The sequence below is a fragment of the Corvus kubaryi genome, unplaced genomic scaffold (assembly GCF_017639235.1).
Source record: "Corvus kubaryi isolate FWS band 111438036 unplaced genomic scaffold, C.kubaryi_AGA036_p1.0 37385, whole genome shotgun sequence".
NCBI lineage: Eukaryota > Metazoa > Chordata > Aves > Passeriformes > Corvidae > Corvus > Corvus kubaryi.
The window spans coordinates 18965310-18983520 of NW_024581127.1; positions in this window are offsets into that span (position 1 = coordinate 18965310).

An 18211-nucleotide genomic window follows, 5' to 3' on the forward strand; every position below is an offset into this window, starting at 1 on the left:
AGCAGTCCATGCAAAGAAAAAAGTCTCTGTTGGTTAAATTCCTGGGATTTTTTTAGAAAACATTACAACAAAGATATGAGCTAAATTTTTCTCTGTTTAATAGTCATCTAATGACTAGTCCATATAAATCCATTTTCTGTTCTGTCAGTGCTGAGTGTGCTCATTTGCTGGTGAGCACCCTGAAGCTGTAGTCCACAGTGTCTCAGGAGGCCCTCTTTTTGGAAGACAGCCAGCTTTGGACAGACAGGTGGGAGGCAGCTCTGCAAGGTTCACTACAAATCCCAGTGCCCCTCTGAGTCTTTTATCTGGGAACAGTTTCATCTGTGTGGAAATTTGGTATCAGGGTGTACCACAGCAGAGAGCCTGGCACCAGCCAAGTGGGACTGGTGACTTGTTTCTCTGGCTCAAAGGCACAGGGAAATCAAACTCCCGCTGAGAAACTATTAGCTCTCAAAAGCCTGGTGTTTTTTGTTGGTTGGTTGGTGGGTTTTTATTTATCTCTATATTATGTTACATTTTTCAGAAGTGCAATCATGACTAAGCAGAATGAGCACAGTGTCTTCTCGTGTTATACAGATTTTGAAGCCACATGAGATTTGTAATAAGGTCCAAAATAGCGCGACAAAATTACCTGCAAGTACTTGCTCGCCTAGAAGAAAAGTACCATCAAGTCTGGCATAAAGCAATGTTGCAATGTTTCCAGAAATACAAAAAACATTTGTTTTGCCTTGCTAGTGGAGCAGGAGCCCAGGAGTGAAAATCTAAGGGGAACCATCAACTACTGGCAGCTGTTACACTTTGATGACTTTAGTAAAAATTTAAGGCAGCTGAGGGTTTCCCACATGGGTCCTTGCTCCCTGCTCTGCTACTGGCTTGCTGTATTGACAGTCTCAATTTACTAATTTGTGAAGAAATGGCTGCAGTAGTGTTTTTTCATGATTAATCAGCAGTTTCCAAAATATTTGAATATCATAGTGGAATAAAGCACTAATAGTTTAGATCAGTTTTTGATGTGATATGAAAATCAGGATGTTAATACTTCTGTTTCAGATCAGTCTTTCAGTTAAAATCAAAAGAATGTGCACTACCATCCTTCCCCTTAAGACAGTCAAATGTATTCACCTCCACTTAGAGAAAAAACCCCATGAAATAACCATAAATTGCTTCAGCAAATTACAGTCTAGACTTGCTGATTTGTTTTAACAACACAACATATCAAACCCATATGCCAGCATTATTGTAAACTGCTGTTCCTAAACGCCTGTAAATGCATTGTCCTGTAGACTAAGTATCACTGCAGCCAAATAATTACTTAGATTTAATGTGGAATTTGTAACAGGAAAGGAGTATTCACTGTGTCACTTGTAGTAGTCTGGTTTTTCTCTTCCCCTGACATCTTTAGACAGTGTGGCTGGGTCATCACTATCGTTTGACAGCAATGCAGCTTGCAGAAGATGAGAAGGCAATTTGTGGTTACATAACACTGACACAGACAGTGAGCTGTGTACCTTCAAAAGGAAAACAAAACAGGAGTCAGGCTGCCTTTCATTATTAATGCTTTCTTGTGGTTGTCCAAGTTTATAATTCGTAGTACCCACAAGATGTACTCATTTCCTGCAGAACAACAGCTGTGGAACGCATGGAGAGTTTACCTTTGTGGTTTCCCAGCGATTGAGCTTTGCCTTCTTCTAGAAGATGGTGAATGTTGCTATGACTACAGTGGTTTTTTTTCCTTTGATAGGCTGCTGTGTTCAGCTAAGCATACGTACACTAAGCACAGGGCAGTCACAAGTTCATAGTAATTTCCAATGAAAATAACATAAAATAACAGTGAAAAAAACATATGAAACCTTTGCTTTACATGGACCAAAGGTTTTTACAAACTCTTCTTTATAAAATAGATTGACACAGCTCTTCAAGATTTTCAAGGGTCTGGGTAAAGTCTTCTGATTGTATTGTACCTGTGACAGTGTCTTCTTTGGCTGGGACCTACTGGTTGCGTCACTGGCTAGTTAATTTTGGGAACTGGAACTATTAGCTGCACAGAGTAATTGTGATACTGAATTTCTGTGGTAAATTAGCAGCCTGTAGAGTTCAAAATGAAATGAAAAGATGTCACACACACGCACAAAAAAAAATCAAGTAAATCTGTTCCCTACAAGTGAAATACTTCAAAAGTGCATTGCACATATGGAACAACCTCACCTGCAAACAAGGCGTGCCCATTCCCCGCCCTCTGCAGTGCAGATTTTGTGGGATGTGTTTGTTTCCCTGTGTCCTGTGTACACTGCTTTCCCAGAGTGCACAGGCAGAAGGAGGCCAAGGCAATACTCTAACCAGACTGCTTCTTCTGCATACTGACCTTTTAAATGCACACTGAGCAGTCTAACATCTGACAAATTGCACTTAGCTCATACAGGAGTTTCCCCTCGCCTCCCTCGGGATAAGGCAGCAGTTTTGGGGAGAACTTTCTTCTGAACATAGCAACAAGGCACTTGCAGTCTTCTTTATACAATCACTTTTTCAAACTCACTTGGCTTTATCAAACTCAGCAGATAAATAATGTATGTCCTTCCCATTTCCTATGTGAGATCATGAGTGAGGAGCTGCTTCTTGACAGATGTCCAGTGAGTATTTTCAGAAGTGTTTTTTCAGTCAAATGTAACCATTATAGCCGTCTAGTCAATTTAGCAGTGGCATCTCAGTTTTCAAACTTCAGCCAAATTTTCTCATAGCTGTGACTAAAGAGGTTCAGTTAGAACTTCCTAACAGAACAAAAGAGCTCTTTTTCTCTGCTTCAAATTACTTCAACACAATATTTTTTCACCTTCAGAAAAGTAAAACGTGATGCCTCTCAAGCAGGGAAGGAAAAAAATGAGGACATTTTGATAGCCTGAAGAGAGGAAAGTAAAATGAAAGTATGTATGGTGCAAATGCTAAGAACTTTGCTTAGAGTTATTACAGAGGTGTAGATACAACTTCTTTTGGCATCCATGGGATATCAGGATTTGGGGCAGATCCTTTCCTGCAGAAACAAAAGGCATTTGTGTTATTGAATAAAGATGGAAAATGAGAACAGTAAGAAGGCACTGGTAGAATATCCATGCATATTAGGTTTGACCTAGATTATAAATTTCAGTTATGTTTGCTAAGAACTCATATCATTACCTAGATGTAACACTACAAGTAGTAAATCCACAAAAATTACAAACCAAGAGTTACAAATCACCTCTAGTACACTAAGCTGTAATTTCTAAGGAACTCAGACATTCCTTCATTTTTACAATTATGAAAATGTTAATTGTCTTGCTTAGTAGCAGGAAGAATAAAAGATATTAAAACACACATTCTATCTAAACACTGCCCACTTTAATATAGGTTGGACCATTTCATTTGAACTTTCTGTAAATGCCTAAATATTACATTCCATCATTTTATTAGTACATAAACTGTGCTCTATGCATAAGAATCACAGCAGAACATGGTGTGACCCATAGGATCACCTAGAAAATTATTTGTGTTAGTAATAGATCCTGTTCCCTCCTCATAACAAAATTATGGAATGCAAATTGTCTGAGACATAAAACATGCACACTGTATAGACCCAGATGACTTAATATAACACTTGGGCAGTATTAGCATATTGACTCTTGCTTCTGATTTGGAGGAAAAATATACTGCAGTGTTGCAAGCTCTTGCAATTTATAGAAATACAAATTAAATATATTGAGTAGGATCAAGTCCAGTAAATGCAGGACCAAATAAATCTCATACATTACCTTTGGATCTCTTCAATACACTGGTGAACATCAATTACTTTTGAGATCTTACATACTAGTTTGTCATGAGATTGCAAAACATTTTACCTAAACTGTCAGTAAATGTAAACCTAGGTAAACACTGAAAAGAAAGAAAAATGATACTGAATCTAATGATAAATTCTTTTTTATTAAGACTTTCTATCTCACTCTGATTTTTCAGAAGTAAAATATGTTTTGAGCAATAACCTGAACTTCTTGTCTCAGAAGTGATCCACTGACAGCATTTAATATATGGTCAGATTCACAGTAGCTATTTTTTGTCAAAATTTGCTCATTTTTAGTTCAGAAATAGCTTGTAGTTCATGTAGGGGAATAAGTTCTGACTCCTTTCCACTTAATGTCCCTGGGGTTTCAAGCAGTGATACTTTTGAGAAGAATGTTGTGGCCAGAAATTTTGATTGCTCTACTAATGCATCTCTGGTACTCACTGTAGAACTACTGTGTAGCTGAGGGGAAGACAGTAACAAATACTATTTTTTAGCAGCCGTCTATTTGCCAAGAAAAGTGCTGATGAATAAACAATTTGTTACACATGCACTGGTCCAGATTCTGCTTGGCTTTTGCAATCAAAGCTCTCTTTGATGTGTCTAGGAGAACTAAGAGTGCAAGCATAGCCAATTCACTGCCTTAAACATTGAAGGACACATTTTTCTGCTTTTCTTCCCACTGAGCATGAGCATACCCTGGACATAATACTTGTAGGATCAATCACATAGTGAAAAAACATTTAATGAAAGTGAAAAATTTTCCTTTGGATTTATAATAGGCTTGCGCAGGCAGAAAAAAATAATAAAAATGAATACTCAAAAAAACAATGCAGTGAGAATCCACATTATAATCTAAAAGCAAGGATGCCATTCACAGGCCAGTATCTTTGATCTCTGCCAAATCCCTCAATTCACATTTGCTGGTAGTCTCATTCACTCTTCTAAAGGATATTCAGTGACTATATCTAGGTTAGTAAATCAAACATTTCCCAGGAATTTAACTGCCTCCACTGTTAAATTGTCAGGAGAGTCCCTGTGATGGCTGTGCCAAAGCTAGCTAGCAATCTCCAAGTAATTCCTGGATGTAATTCAGGAAGAGGCATAGGCCAGAGACCATTGCTCTTTGGATGTGGCCACCATGTCTGACCCCATCAGACCACAGCTTCTGAGACCTGACCTAGGGTAAATGCAGTTCTTTCACTCACTACGAGTTTCAGGATACAGCATATGACAGTCTGAATAGCATCACCCACAGCCATGGGCTTTTTTGCATTACTAGAGAAGTACATGAAGTTTCAATAACCCTCTTAATTCTCACTACCAGGGGTTTTCACCAGAAAGCTCTCACACTCTGGCATCTGGGTTTGAGTTCAGGTCCTGAGATTCATTCACTAGAGGCAGCTCCACTATAGGAGTATCATGGAGATTTATCTCATAACACCCAGATGGTTGTTATTACAGTTAGAGGTGATCTAGCCACCAGCTCTCCCTTCCATTTCTATGATGCTAGTTCTTCAAGAGATGTTATGAGTGTAAATGACACAGGATGATTTCTTACACTAGAGAGGGGCTGTTAAAATGTATATATTCACCATTTTTTCCCTCTTGCCTGCAGAACTAGCCTAAAGACATATGCACAGGTTCTTTGAGTTTCCACAGAAAGCAATTTCAGCACATAAACTGTCTTCCTTCCCAGTCAAAGCTTCCATCTGTGACTTGCTTTCAGAAGCTGTAAGACAAACAGTTCCTGCAAGAAAGGCCTGCTGACGTCACGCTGCGTTTGAGGGAGGTCTGGAGTGCATCTTGAGATTATAACTTCCCTTATTCTTTGGTCCTTTTTAGAAAAGTTGCTGTTAGACAAAAGGCAGTTGATTATTTTAGAGAAGTTTTTGGGTTCCCTGGTAATTCTGTATGCATAACCACTCACAATCATCTGAAGAGATTAAAATTTATGACCTAGAGATGAATGAAGCAGAAATTTAAAAAATGACCATATACATTTCTTTTTGTGGCCTTCAAAGATGTTAACTTTTACAGATCCTACACCAGTGTTCTATTTACTGACCTTTAAAGACACATTATGCATTTTTACATTTACTGCTGCCTTTTCCAAAAATAGAGGTTCCACAGAATTGCAAATGACTAATAAAAACAGAAGTGCAGAGGAAATACTCAGTGAAAAATAGATAATAGAATTAATCCTTGGCTTTAAAGGAAAAATGATGCATTTTTAACTCATACTCCCAGCACAATCGCATAAAAACCTAGTTAGGTCTTGGTCATGTACTTGCTCGATTGTCTCACAAAGATATTATGTAATTAACTTTTTTATTACTTAGGACGCAAAACAAAAGTAGTGGGTGTGTGAAAATATCTGGTTAGACTATGCCCTTGTATTTCTAAGGAAGTTGAATGTATGCTTACACAGTTTTGGAAAGGCATAATATTCACTTTAACAGTGTGCTACTGGCCTTTACCAAAAGCTAGTGAGATGTGAAAAAAGACCAAAGAAATGCTTGCAGATATATTTCATCATAGAAAGTAGCTTGTTACAGAATTTAGGAAAAACTTTCTCATTCTTGCCAGTTTCTACAGAAAATGAAATAATATACATCCTCTTAAAAGTAGCTTCCAAAGAAGTATATAGGAAAATTCATTATATCAGCACCTCGTAACTTGGCTGTTATAAAGTGGGGTTACTTAAAGCGTAGTGAGAAGCATAAAGAATGCAGATTTGATTTCTGGCTGGGCACACATGGTAAGCAATGAAGAAGCTAATCAGGCCATATTTGGGATGCTTATAAGATCACCTCCATAGGGGCATAGGGGATTCATTAACTGGCCTCAGGATCTAATGCAGGAAAACTCTCTGTTGGACACTAGGCATTGGACCTAGATAGACGGAAGTCTTTTCCTTTTAATAACAGGGTCTCATCATAGAACAGGCATGAAATTCAGGTCACCAGTAGTCCAATTTCATTCTCAACCAGTATGGTTATCACTGTTAATGTTTCTGCGGAAACAAAGCTCTGTAACTTTAGATTTGCATTGTCAGATATTTTATTTACGTAGTGAAACATTTATTTTGAAGCAAGGAAACTTCAAAATTTTCAATACCTGAGTCCTTTAATTAAGGACAACAGCAGGCAGACAACAGAAAGAGGGAAAGGTTGCAGTAGGTCTGGTTTTTGTGGTTGCTGTGGTGGGTTTTTTACTGGTAAGACACGGAAGAGAAGAAATAGCTGCTCGAGAAATGGAAGACATCTGAAAAATTGCAGAGAAAAAAGGATTATCTGCACAAAGCAGCTGTGGGCTGAATGTAACCACTGAGCATTCAACAGAAGTTTGTGCCATATCCAGTCATCTGATAGGCCCCAAGGAAGAGAATATCCAGCAATATGTCCAGAGCCCATAATGAAGTTGAGAGAGGCATGCAGTGGAAGAGGAGAGGAAAAATAAGGTTTGCAGACATGAGCTGATGAGAAGACCCAAAAGACTGATCTGTGACTGGTAACAGTAAGCCATCACATGACCAAATGAAACAAAAGGTAGAAGAAAAAGGAGATTCTGTATCAAGAAGTAGAGAAGAAATATGGTGAGGATAGTCAATGGTCACATCTTGAGTAGAAATCATCAGGATATTTAGGAGCTCATCAGAAAGAACAAAAGGCACAGTGATACTCAGAAAGTTGGGAGAAGAGGAAAAAGTGGAACTTCAGATCCTGGCTAAGAGAAGGCAGGTGTGCCCTACAGAGGAGTCCTTGCCAAAGATTAATAGATGTGCAACGGTGTCGCTGTTATCCCCAGAGAGACGGCGAAAATCACGACATGAGTCAGGTCAGATGATATGGCCGAAGCAGAGCTAAGACCACATTTAATGGAAAGCTCATCTTTTACAATGTGGTTCACAATAAATAAATTACATGATTGGCCTATTCACCCACCACCTCTCAAGGTGATAGGTTGAGCCGTATAACACCCATCCGTAAATATTATTTTTCCATGTATCCAAAACAACATGCAGTTCTCATAACAATTATGCAGCTGCCAAGAGTTTACTTTTCTCTAACTGCTTTCTCATGAGAGACTGCGTGAGAACGAAAGCTTCTCACAGGAAAACTGTGAGAAGCTTGTGAAAAGCTGCAAGAAGCTCTCTACCAGCTTTTTAGCATCCACACAACGGCAAATGGCAGAAGGATAGAACTGAAAGATGAGTACAGTGTGAGTTTCAAGTCACAGATAAGTCGGCCAGCAGGCAAAAGGATCCTTGGGGTACCACAAAAAGTTCCCAACCCATTCATCACTTTGGCAGTTCCATGACAATATTCCTGTTACAATAGATGTGAAATGATTGTATAAACTTAAAGAAACTATTCATAGAAGTGCTGTAAATAAAAGGACAAAAAGTAGTCGTGTGGTATGAAGCAACCACCACAGATCCATCAGAATAACTTCTTAGAATGTGGACCAAATGTTTGTTAGGCAGACAGATGATCAGAGAGCTGGATGACTTTGGTGAATTTTCCAAGATGTTCAGGCCGGAAGATCTGCAACACAATGACAAAATGGGAGACATTTGGAAAATCCATTGTCCAAGATGATCTCCTATCCCTCAGTCAACCTGAAAAGTCTACCCATCACTCTTATTGAAGCACACAAATTAGAGCGCTTATGCCAACAAAAGATCATGATCTGAAAGCCAATCAAGGCTATCGTGTTCTTGAAATCCCCTTGCATGTTTTAGTACAGATTTGTGATTCTTGTTTAAGTTTTCAACCTCTGAGTGATAAGTACTGGAGTCTGGCTTTTAGAGAATGGGGCTTACAAACTGAAGTAAGGCAATAGATAGGTACTCATTATTTGTCCTTTCACCAAAGAAGTCAGTGTGTAAGTGAGCCATAAGAGGTTCCATAAGAGCCCTGAGGACCATGGAGAAAGCTTATGAGCATCAGCCTGGGAGGCATCGGCAAGATATGCAACATCTGTGTTTGGAGCAGATAAGACACACAGACCCTTGGACAAGCTGAGATCTTTATTCTCTCCCACTAATAACATTCTCAATAGGGTGCAGGTGCCTCCTGTTATTTTGAGGAATTCCATCTAGCTTCTACCGCCAGACTTAAGAAGCCAAATATGCACAAAGCGCATCTACCCAGCGCACACTATTACAGCTTGTAACAGTTGCAGAATGGGGGTGGATAATTCACTAGGAAAGCTGGAGGAAAGAAGGCATGGTTTCCAGAGTCACTTAAATGCCAATATTATAAATACTATACATATGATGACGATCTGCTTTACCTATTTACAACATATGGGAAACTGGAGGTAATTTTGTTTATTATTAGAATAATATATGAATACTGATGAACTCATTAGCTGATCTGAAAATCTGGAAAGGGCTCCCAAAGGCAGTGGAGGTCCCAGTTCAAGAGACTAGGGAAATTAGGAAAGTCACACTGGAACTTTAGTGTAAAATAATTAAATTTTTTTTTGAGCACCTTATGTTCAATAGCATTTTTATAGCACCTTTTGTTATTGAAATTCTTCACATTTTTTTCCTGCTTACTTTTTCTGCCTTCACAGAAAAGCATGAGAAGGACAAAAAGTGTTTTACAAAAAGCAACACCACCTGTTTTATTACATGAAATGCAACACATATACTTCATTCTCCTCTGCATATATACACCAAATAAATATAGCCCATATGGCACTCTGAGTATGTATGTGCTCACATTCATGCCACACATAGTTATCCTTTCAAGAAGTCACCTGCTAACTTGTGCTATTCTGCAAACTGGAAGTGCTCCTACTGCTGCAATACTGCACCGAAGAAGATGCTGATCTGTAGGACAGATGTTATCCCTGAAAAAATCTGGTAGTGTATAAAACATTGATTTTTCTGCTGAATTAAGTATTGATTTAATTGGAGCTTTTTCTGCCTCCAATTTTGAGATCATGGAACACTATTTCTAAGACTTGTACATATTGCTTGGTGGTTTGCAATATTTCAGTAATGCCTTGAGGCTTTCTGTTTCATTGCAATTGCATTTACAGCAATAAACTGTTCAACAAACACTGAATTTTATTAAACTGGCAAAATATGTGATAAAGAAAGCTAAACAAGCCCACAGTCAGCTGTGCCAAAAAAAAACAAATGCTTTCTTTTAAATGCTAAAATAATGTACAAACGAGGCTCAACAAAACTAAAATGCAGAATAATTCCAAAACTGAAGTGTGTATAAAATTAAAGTTCAAGAGAATAATAGTTACACTATCCAGCTGCAGTTCCACTACAGCAGGGATTCATCATTCCATGTGTAAGGAAATCCTTAGCCATTTTCTCCTATCCATGGCAACAGTGTATTGCTCCTTCAACCTAACTGAGAGACTGAAGCACCATCCCTGAGCTGGAGCAAATGATCCTCCTTTTTAAAAGCTTTTTTAGGTTAATTTTCACCTGTCTGTATTGACAGAGAACAGTTGCACCAGCACAACTGAGGATATGCTGTGTTCTCAGGATGACAGCTGGACAACATAGGCAACTCTTTACACCAGCCTTGCTGCCAAATCTTACCTGTGGCCTAAGTATGTCCCCCTAGAAATCATGCCCTCTACAATCTCTTCCCTTTGCTTTCTACGTTCCCTTCCCATTTTTTCTCCCATGAACCAGTGTGTAAGAGGAGGAGACAGCCATGGCCTTGCAGCTGCTGAGCTTCTTCAGCACCCATGGAATGACCCTCAGGGTTCATCCTCCAGCCATCTGCAGCAGCACTGCCATATTCATACTGAGCAGCAGGCAACTCACCCCACAAGCCCTATGTGCTTTTCAGTGTGAAATAACAATAGTTCATTCAGTGTTTTGTTTTCAATGGACTACATATAGTTTCTTGTCATTTCCTCTTGTTATCTTGTCTTGAGTACTATAAAGCTACAGTTTGCGTTTTATGGTTTTACCATGACTACAGATATCCAAGATGGGTAATGCAGAGGTGAACAGGGAAAGCAACTGTTGTCATATTAGAAGGTAAGTAATACTGTCCCTGCTCGGCTCTGTGGAGTCCTGCGTTCCCCCACAGAAGCATGGGTGGGTTCAGTAATATAGTCGGTAGCAAAGAGTCAAGAAGGGCATTTGAGTGTGCTCCGGCAGAAGCATTTATTGCTTCTACAGCGTCAAAGGTTGCAGAGGCAAACACAAACATGATCCTGAGACTCACAGTTTTATCTGGGGGCGGGGAAAAGGCAGGATTAGGGAACGGGGACCAATGGGGAAGCTCTGGGGGAGTGACGAGGGGATAGAGGTTAACAGCCAACCAGGGAACCCAAACTGGGATAGATTAATGTAACAGAACAAGCATCCTGGGAGAAGCCTTTCTGGTCACCGTAACCTAAAGAGGTACTTTGTGATATTAGGGACTTGTCTTACTGAGAACTCTCTGTCCCTTGTAATGTATGTTCTCCGGCCACCACAACTCCTCCTTTCTGTATTAAACAAAAAGGCCTCCCCCAGGGATCCCGAAACACAACGTCTCAAACAACCAAACATACACAAAACGACAAAAATGATCAGAAGTACCCACAACCCAATGTTCCAACAAGTCCTCAAATCTTTTAGAGAATTTTCTCTCTGGATGCTGGAATGAATGCTCTCACGGGCGGAGTTGAGGTTGAAGAAACACAGTTCTCTTTGGGCTGTGGCACAGTCCACGCATCTGTTGCCAGTGGTACCAGGAGCATCCAGAGGGTGGCAGGGTGATAGGTGTTGGGTGCTGGGCATCATGGTGGTGAAGGTGGGCACAGGCTCTGACAGTTGCTTCTGTTGGGGTTTTAAAGTTAAAATTTTGCAATTTGTAATTTCAAAGGGAGGGGCCTTTCCCTTCCCCCCTTCTCTTACTTCAGGGTCTGGGGAGGAACTCAGGGTAGCCAGGCTATTGCCACCCTGGCCAGGGAACAAAAGAAATCAGGAGGAGGCAGGCAGACGGTAGCAGACCTGTGCACTCTGGCAGAATCCACCTCTCAGTTTCTCTTGAAGCAGGGCAGAGGGAACAGGGATGCAAGGAGAGGGAAGCCGGAAAGCGTTTTTTAAACTGGGGTTAACATTTCCCAGCCTTCTCACAAGACTATCAACAGCTTTTGCTAGCTTGTAAAGCAGATAACTTTTTCCCAACATAAACAACCATCGCAAAAAGCACTTTAAATACTCAACTAACCACTGCTTAAATAACCACTGAACAAAATGTTTTAAACCTTCCCTGGTATAACGATAATTTTCGCGAACAAGGATTCTTAGAACTGGGAGAAAAACTCCTCGCAGGAGATGAGAGAACTCTGCTCCCATCTCCCTCTCTTCCCAACCCTCTAGATAAAAGGAAATTAACAAAAAAGGATACAAAAGTGACCCATATTACCTTAGAGGGTCAAATAAAAGTCTCGAGGTGTGGGAAACACAAAAGGTGTCCATGCCACATTGGACAACTTACTCTTACTGCGCTAGCACCCGTGCTAAAACCATCATCAGGAAAAAACATAGAGGGAAAAGATCTGCTCATCCATATGATGAGAATTGTAACAGTGAGTTCAGACCCTAGAAAACTGCGGGAAGAGTTTCAGCAGGTTTGTTAGTACCCCAACTTGCCTCAGCTATGGCATTGAAGCAATTAGATCAAGTAGGATGTTGGCTGAGTAAACAAACCAATGCCACATCCATTGCAATCAGTGATATGCTGACTGACATCAACAGTGTTAGACATGCTACCCTCCAAAATAGAGCAGCAATTGATTTCCTTTTACTGGCACATGGACATGGTTGTGAATAATTTGAAGGATTGTGTTGTATGAATTTGTCTGATCACTCTGAATCAATCCACAAAAGTATACAAAAGCTGAAAGATCTAATGTCTCAAATTCAAAAAGACAGTTGATCATGGCTAGATGGTTTGTTTGAGAAATGGAGCTCTGCACCTTGGTTGAAAGAGCTTTGCAAAGCAGGTTTACATGTGTTATGATTGTAGTGGTGATATTGGTAGTTGTGCCTTGTATACTTCAGTGTGTGTGATGAATGATAGACAAAACCGTTAAAGAAGTTTTTGTCATACAAGGGAATGATGTAGGAAAAGGGATCATAGAAAGTTCTCAGAATCTTACTCAGGCAGTTATGGATGAAGGCTTTGAATTAAGGCCTTGGAATGGACGAGACCTATTCGAACAATACAAAACAACTAACGCTGGATTTGACCTAAGTTCCTGAAATAGACCCAACCTTTCACAGCATTAAAATTGCTGCGGTGTAAAATAGCACCGCTTAGAGCAAGCAGAAGAAGTGCCTTTACATAGAGGAGCTATGAAACGCAAGGTAGTCGATAAGCGACTAAGTTAAAGGGATTCTTTATGGTTGTACCGGGAGGGGGAATTGTGGGAAACACAAAAGGTGGAAAGGCTCTTAGGTGTGAGAAACAAAAGCAAGTTTCAGAAATAAAGCAAAAGAATTTAGGAATCAGCTCTGGCTGCAAAAACTTGAAGATAGAAGAAGATACAATTATATAGCAAGCAAGGACATTAAAACAATGGTTAGAGTTTTTAGGTTTGGCTGAGATAGGTCTTGAAGTTGTAGAAAATATGCTTAGCAAGATAGGTAAGTTCAAGCTTAATAATGGAATACTGTGCATTATTTTATAAGGCATAACAAGCAAGTATTGTGTGCAATAGATGTACGTGCGCTATTGAAGATTGGTTGAAACAGTTGTCTGTAAACTTTAGAAGCATGCTATTGGCTAAAAAGCCTTTAAGAATGCTCTGTAACAGGGAAATCTTTGGCTGCCCATGACGATGTCAGCCTTGTATCATCTCTTGAGTCTCAACTCTGTATATGAGATTGATGCCAGGATAAAATAATAAAAAGGCTCCTGGAACGTCTGCCTGGGCTCCCCATCCCGTTTGCTCTCCAAAAACGCCGACCTTGAGGTTGGCCCATGAACTTTAGACCAGTCTTCTCTTTCCCCAGAAGGTTGTTGGTCTCCCCTGCTGAGCCCCTGATAGAACTCAGAGGTTTCTTTGGGGCTGTGGTTGCTCAAATGTGACTTAAATCCAGGAACTACTGGAGATGCTGTCAGGGATGGTCCGAGGCCGTCCATGTTCAGGCGCCATTTAATATTGTCCCTTCCCGGCTCTGTGGGGTCCCATGTGCACCCACAGAAGCACGGGTGGGTTCAGTGTTACAGTCGGTAGCAAAGAGTTGAGAAGGGCATTTGTGTGCGTTCCAGCAGGAGCATTTATTGCTGCTACACTGTCAAAGGTTGCAGAGGCAAATATGAACATGATCCTGAAACTCACAGTTTTATCTGGGGGTGGGGAAAAGGGGGGACTAGGGAACAGGGACCAATGGGGAAGCTCTGGGGGAGTGACGAGGGGATAGAGGTTAACAGCCAACCAGGGAACCCAAACTGGGATAGATTAATGTAACAGAACAAGCATCCTGGGAGAAGCCTTTCTGGTCACCGTAACCTAAAGAAGTACTTTGTGGTACTAGGGACTTGTCTTACTGAGAACTCTCTGTCCCTTGTAATGTATGTTCACCGGCCACCACAGGTAAGTTATTCTCTTTCAATCAAGTAATATAGGCAGTCATAGAAACATGAAATCCATCCTCTGGTGCAATCAGTCCTCTTTTGTCTGTTCTTAATACCCTTCACTCACAAAGACTCCATAATTTGCCCAAGCAGTCTCTTATAACACTTAATTACCTTCACTGTCTTTTTTTAACTAGGTGGGTTGCAATTTTTCTGCAAATGGAACATGGTTATGACTGATACAAAAGATCTCTTTCACTATTCAGGGCTCCACAGCTTTCTTTTAAGCTGATCATCTTGTTCAGGACATGTCTATTTCAGACGTTCCTGACAGGAAAAGCATGGTGGCTCTTCATGCCAGTGAAGAACTTTCTTCTAAGACACCTTTTTACAAGTCTGGTGACTGCAGAATATACACATAAACTAAGGGGTATGATCATTTCTTTAACTCACCATTTAATAAATGTACAAAAACTTGCAAATGTCACTTCTTTATAATAGTGAGAGAAAATAAGAACATCACCAGGGTGAACCAAGAAGATGCTCAGGAGCTTTGTATTGAGAACTTTAATAGCCTATTCCCTAACAGAAAGAGATTTCCTAAAGGCAGTTTCTTCTATCTCATTTTCAGTGGCTGTAGCAAGGCTTAAGGAAGGACAGGATATACCCCTCTATGGATAGCTCATCTAAGTAAACACAGAGATTGTTAATGAAGACATCTGCAGCTGAGTTACTCTTCTCAATTCCCTTTACAGTTAGTGGAAAGAAAGAGTTGCATTTGGTTGTGATTCCACTTATGCCTTGGATACCTTCTACAGGATGGGACATACCCCACAAATGCATAATTTGCTCCACTGAGTAGAAACTGAACCTGAGATAAATAGCTTGTATATAGACATGTAGACCATATGCACTTAAAGCGAAGTGAGAGAAACCCATCCGCTGCTGACTTTTAACAGGAACAATTTCCATGGATGAAGTAATATTCTTTGCAGGCAAAATCACAGCCTTGTTTTGATTAACTTTTTTCTGGAGCTGCAGTCCATTAACACTCACTCATGCAGATTGTAATGATGTATTGTATATTCTTTTTAAATCTTATATAACAGCTCTAGTGTGTAACAATGTCATGGTAATTAGAATCACAGTTTTGAGTATTATGAGGCATTTTCTGCTTGTCTTGTGCTTCTAAAATGTAATTTCTGTCATTTGGCAGCTACACTGCCAAGAATGTGGCAATGTGGGGGAGATGTGTAAACTATTTACTAAAGTTTCTATCCCAAATCAAAGCTAGTGACACCCCATGAAAGTCAGAATCCTCCATTTTCATTATCAATGCATGAGAAAACTTCCTCCCCTCGGAAATTTTTCTTCCTAGACCAAGCAAAGAGGGCAAATTTGAGACTTCCTGGTAGCTCAGGGTGCAACTGAGGCTGTGCTACCAAAAGCATCTGTGGAGAAACTCCCCAGGCCATCTCATGGAGCAGGCTCAGAGCACAGAGGTTTGCACTTGCTGAGGGATACTACCTGCTATTGCAGTGTCCATGTTCTACTACTGCTCTTCTAGTCTGTTTCTGCCTCCACAAAGAAGCCTCAAGCTGAAGAACTGAATGAAGCAAAGAGTAGATTAGCATTGAGAGAACCAGCAAGTGTCTAAGTTCAGGATTTTGTAGCAGGGGTACATAGTCAAGACATTCTTGGCCCTTTACTGAACTTCATTTGATTCCCGGCTGAGCTGTTTCATATGTTTGTTGTGCTCATGGCTCTGGTAAAATAAAAACACAACTTAGCTGGCTGTTATTAATACTGATGTGCTTTAGTACTGCAATGGTTGAGTTCACTGTAGCTCCTCCAGACATGCCCCATTCTTTGTACACAAACTCTACTTTTCTAACCTGTGACTTGAGTGTGATCAATTGATTGGATTGGTAAAACAGCAGCTAGCTGGCAGTGTGGAAGCTCATAAAAGTTGGCCAAGCAGCCTCAAACAATTTGTAGGAAAATGAGGGATTAAATGATGAATAAGGAGGTATATATTGCCACTAAGTTTCTACAAAGTCAAGGCAGGAAAAGGGCTGGAATACCTAGAAAAATCAATGTTGAAATTTGACACCTCACAAACCTACGCAAACTGCAGCAGGACCTGGCAGTGCATGTTGAGAGCAGCATGTAAAAGAAATGTGTATGAATACTAAATAGCAATATGGTTGAAATCAGGAATAAGGACTTTCAATTTGGACAGTTAGATTATGCATAAATGGGGAGTAAGTCCTTTGTTTTGCTTTAGGAGTTTAGATAAGTTACATGAGCTCCCTGTATTTTGATTTCCTCATCTCTAATTCTGAGATGAGAAACACGTATACAAAATCTGGTTATTTTCCTCAGTATGAGGTGATGCCTTGCTCAAGGAACAGCATGGAAGTAATTTCTGCCTCTGCTGAAGCAAGAATGTATTATGTACCAGTGACAAACTGTCACCATCATTTTGCCTTGGCAGGTAGAATAACTGGTTCCTCTATCTTTCTTTTTAAGGATAAAAACACAAATCACTTTAGCCATGAATAAAACATGCTGCCCTACAAAGAGATAACTTCCTCTCCAAATCCGGTGGTTGTCCAGACAAAATCATCTCAGAAACACCACAAAAATAATGAGATGTAGCTGAACACAAGGAGAGAAATTGAGAAAGGGAACAAAGTTAATAAATAAGGATGGGGGAAAGCACAGGAGAATTCTTTGTGAGACAGACATGCGGTTCAGAAATGAGAAGATTTTTAAACGGTCAGGATGCCAGGAGGGCGTTAAAGAAACATTCCGAGAGCAGACTTCAGCCCAGGGAGAGTACTCTAACTCCCTTAACTTCAGTACAATTTATTTCAAGTCAGTCAAAAAAGACCCCAAATGTATATGACACACTACTGCAGCTATGAGGAGATGAGTAACTGGGATGGAAGATGGGAGGTGAATGCAGGACGGAACATCTGACCCTCTTTGACAGCTGCCTGCACTGTCCCCACCATCCTTGAAGGAAATCCATGGGACGTGCACAGCTGCAGACCCCCAGTCCCGAGCCCCCCCTCTGTCTCTCCCCAGCTGGCGGGTCGGGAGCTGGCACGCCTGCTGGCCCGGGAGAGGGGATTTCTCAGGTCCCGCCGCTGCTCGTCCTCTTTTCTTGTGCAGGAGAGAAGCACCCGTCCCCGCCGCGACACAGGCAAGGCATTTCTTTCTTCTGCTCTGCCCTCGGAGGGGCATTGCCGCTTGCAAGCACGGCTTGCCGAGCCCTGCTGAGGAGAGCGGGGCACGGCCGGGGCAGTGGGACAGAACTCGGCCGAGGGCTGCGGCAGCCGGGCCGTGTGCTGAGCCCAGACCGCTCCCTCCCGCACCGGGCAGCGCTGCGCGGGCACGGCCACGCTCCGGCCGCCTCCCGGCGGGGCTGGCCCGGTTCCTGGCATCCACCGGGAGGGAAAGGAGCTGCCCCGGCCTGATGTCCCTCCTCACCTCCCGCCTGACCCCGTCAAAGGCTTCTTCTTACTGCAAATTGGCTCACTTTAGCTATAGGAAACAGCTTCTAGGAACAAATTTCAGCCTCGGCAACATATTACAATTAATGAATTCTTACACTTACTTAATGCCCACAGGCACAGTTAAGACTCTGCAAAAGTATTCATTAAATACGCAGACAGGTGTATGTAGGAGACCAGTTTCAAGCTTGTGTACACTCAGCTGTAAACACGAACTTTGAAACATACACTACTTTACTCTGTGGAATCAGAAACTTGGATCTGTAATGTTTGTTCACCTCACTGCCATTTTAGACTCAGTCTCAGAAGGCTCTCAGGGT